The following is a 3599-nucleotide window of genomic DNA, read 5'->3' as shown; positions in this document are numbered from 1 at the left end:
TAGGGGATGGGCAAAAAGCGAGGAGAGAAACATCACTAGGGCAGCTGACCTAAACCAATCAAAGGGATATTCCATACCATGGGATGTCACACTCAGCAATAAAAGGTGGAAACAGGAAGAAGAGGGGAGGGGTGGGCTCTCGTTGAGAAGACGTCGGTCCTCCTCTCGAACACCGGCTGCGTGCGTTGAGGCCTTGCATCAAGGACGTGGTCAATCATCGCTCATTTGTGGGAAGTAGAGAGCAATTTCTTTCCTCTGCACTTCCATATAGCTGTCATTTATTTTGTTTGTTTGTTTTCGTCCCTTCTTTTTATTTTCCCTTTTCCCCTTTCCCTTTTTATTTCCCCTTAGTTAAATTGTTTAGTTCATGGTAGTCTTTAATTATTATAATTATTTCCATTTAATTAAATTATCCTGATCTCAACCCGTGAGTTGTTCTTTGCTTTACTTCTCCCCCTCCTCACCTAAAGGATGCATTCATGAGAAGTAGGACTGCCGTATCTGAGAGAGCTCCTCTATATCCTTTAAGGGAGGTAACTGGTGTATAACTGGGTTGGAGTTTTAACAGGGTTTTAAGGGTTTCAGGGTTAGCGTGTTAGGGTTTTAGAGTTCTTTTTGGGATGGAGTGTCGCTATGTTTTTTAGGGTTAGGGTCCTAGGGTTTTATTTTTGGTCAGTTATTTAGGGTTAGTGTGTTAAGATCCTTTTTTTTTTTTTTTTTTTTCAGGTTAGGTTCTCCAGGGTTAGAGTTTCGAGCGTCCTAATTTTTTGGGTTACAGTGTTGAGCGTCCTAATGTTTTGTGTTAGGGCTTTGGGTGTTAAGCATCTTAATTTTTGGGTTAGAGTTTTGAGCGTCCTGATGTTTTGAGTAAGGGTTTTGAGCATCCTAGTGTTTTGGGTTGGCTTTGTGTTTTGAGCATCTTAATTTTGGGGTTACGGCTTTAAGCGTCCTAATCTTGTTGTTTAGGGCTTTGAGAATCCTATTGTTTTGGGTTTGGGTTTTGAGCGTCCTAAGTGTCCTAAGGGCTTTTAGGCATAGGACTTCAGGGGTTTAGTGTGGTAAACAGTTTGGATTAGGCCTGTAGGGGTTTCGAAGTTTTTTAGTGTTAGGGCTTGAGTCTATTTTGAAAGGGCAGTAAGTGCTTGGGTTCCAGTGAGTGCTGGTAAATGTATTTCTCGAACACTGGGCCTGTGATTGGTCAAGCCAGCTGCCTGGGGAATGCTGGTAGGCGTAGTTTTCTGGCACTGGGCTTCCGGGAGGCCATGTTTGGTGCCCAGAGCATGCCGGGTGGGGGTTGGGGGGTAAGGGGGTCGGGGGTTAAGGTGGGGGTTATATCTGTTAGGGTTAGGGGGTTAGGGTTGGGGGGTCGGGGGTTGGGGGGTTAGGGTTAGGTCCGATAGGGTTGGGGGGTTGGGGGGTCAGGGTTGGGTGGTCGGGGATTAGGTGGTTCCATGGGGTGACCCCCCTATCTCTGCCCCCCCCCAGACAAGGAGGAGACGAAGCTGAAGGGCGTCCTCTACTTCCAGGCCATAGAGGAGGTGTACTACGACCACGGGCGGGCGGCCTGCAAGGTGGGGGGGCCATATGGGGCCGGGGGGGGCTGTATGGGGCCAAGGGGGGGGTACTTGTGGGGCTGGGAGGTTGTGGGGAACATCTGGAGAAGGTGCCTGTAGGGTTTGGGGGAGCACCTACAGGGTTTGGGGTGGGATCTGTGTGGCTGGGGGGGGGTCTCTATGGGGCCGGGGGGTTTTGGGGGGGTTGTGACCCTATGGGGTGCCCCCCCCAGAGCCCCAACCCGCGGCTGACCTAGCATTTTAGCGTGGCCGCCGTCCACCAGCAGCTTCATGCCCGTCTTCCGCTCCCAGTGGCCCGCGGGGCGCCCGGTGGCCCTACCGGTGTCACCAGTGGCCACCTTGGGGTCAACGGCGGCGGTTTTGGGTCAACGGCAGCGGTTTTGGGGTTTCGGTCTGGGGGGTGCTGACATGTCCCCCCCCGCACCCCCCCAGGCATCCTGGCCCTGCAGCTGCCCCCGGGGGGGCTCGACGCCGAGTTCTATAGGTGAGAACCAGTCCCCTCCGCCCCCTAAATGCGCCCCCAGACCCCCCCCAAATTGACCCCCCCCAATTTATTCCCCCCCCCAGCGCTTGCCTCCACCTGGCCGAGATGCAGCGTCGGGTGCGGGAGGCGCTGGCGGAGCGTGAGCGGCTGCTGCGGGCACGGGTAGGACGGGGGTGGGGGCGCCAAGAGGGGGGGGTCCATGGGGCTTGGGGGGACCCCAAGGGGGGGGGGGACCAAAATGAGGAGGGAACCAAGTGTGCGGGGTGCGTTTGCCGGGGGGACGCATATGCGGGGTGCACCGGGTGGGGGAACCAAAATGAGGGGGGAACCATATGTCTGGGGTGCGGGTTCCGGGGGGACACACTTGCGGGGCGCACCGGGGGGGGGAACCAAAATGAGGGGGGAACCAAGTGTGCGGGGTTCAGGTTCCGGGGGGACAAATTTGCGGGGAGCACCGGGGGGAACCAAAAGAAGGGGGGAACCAAATGTGCGGGGTGCGGGTTCTGGGGGGACACTTTAGCGGGGCGCACCGGGGGGGGGAACCAAAATGAGGGGGGAACAAAGTGTGCGGGGTGCGGTTGCCGGGGGGACGCATTTGCGGGGCGCACCGGGGGGTAACCAAAATGAGGGGGGAACCATATGTGCAGGGTGAGGTTGTCGGGGGGACGCCATTAGGGTTAGGGTTGGGGTTGGAGTTGGGGTTCGGGTTAGGTTAGGGTTAGGGATAGGCCGCCCCCTGCTGGTGGAAAAGGGGTACTGCAGGCGCCCGGGGGGAGCTCATGCCCGGTGACGCCCGAGGGTGCCCCTCTGCCGCCACCTGCTGGTGGAAAAAGGGGTACTGCAGGCGGCCGAGGGGAGCTCATGCCCGGTGACGCCCGAGGGCGCCCCTCTGCCGCCACCTGCTGGTGGAAAAGGGGTACTGCAGGCGGCCGAGGGGAGCTCATGCCTGGTGACGTCTGAGGGCGCCCCTCTGCCGCCACCTGCTGGTGGAAAAGGGGTACTGCAGGCGGCCGAGGGGAGCTCATGCCCGGTGACGCCCGAGGGCGCCCCTCTGCCGCCACCTGCTGGTGGAAAAGGGGTACTGCAGGCGGCCGAGGGGAGCTCATGCCCGGTGACGCCCGAGGGCGCCCCTCTGCCGCCACCTGCTGGTGGAAAAGGGGTACTGCAGGCGGCCGAGGGGAGCTCATGCCCGGTGACGCCCGAGGGCGCCCCTCTGCCGCCACCTGCTGGTGGAAAACGAGTACTGCAGGCGGCCGAGGGGAGCTCATGCCCGGTGACGCCCGAGGGCGCCCCTCTGCCGCCACCTGCTGGTGGAAAAGGGGTACTGCAGGCGGCCGAGGGGAGCTCATGCTCGGTGACGCCCGAGGGCGCCCCTCTGTAGCCACCTGCTGGTGGAAAACGAGTACTGCAGGCGGCCGAGGGGAGCTCATGCCTGGTGACGTCTGAGGGCGCCCCTCTGCCGCCACCTGCTGGTGGAAAAGGGGTACTGCAGGCGGCCGAGGGGAGCTCATGCCCGGTGACGCCCGAGGGCGCCCCTCTGC

At 59.5% G+C, this 3599-nt stretch overlaps 1 long non-coding RNA gene across 1 annotated transcript; it reads left to right on the top strand.

The window, feature by feature from the left end:
• The first annotated feature begins 1450 nt into the window (after positions 1-1450).
• On the top strand, positions 1451-2240 carry LOC137849047 (uncharacterized). Its single transcript, XR_011091650.1, has 3 exons — positions 1451-1571; positions 2007-2058; positions 2142-2240. It is a non-coding gene; the product is annotated as an uncharacterized lncRNA (long non-coding RNA).
• Positions 2241-3599: the final 1359 nt, after the last annotated feature.

Source organism: Anas acuta, unplaced genomic scaffold (genome assembly GCF_963932015.1).
Source record: "Anas acuta unplaced genomic scaffold, bAnaAcu1.1 SCAFFOLD_213, whole genome shotgun sequence".
In the NCBI taxonomy this organism is placed as follows: domain Eukaryota; kingdom Metazoa; phylum Chordata; class Aves; order Anseriformes; family Anatidae; genus Anas; species Anas acuta.
Note: the sequence above shows the minus strand (reverse complement) of the source record. Positions and strands in the feature narration are given on the sequence as shown.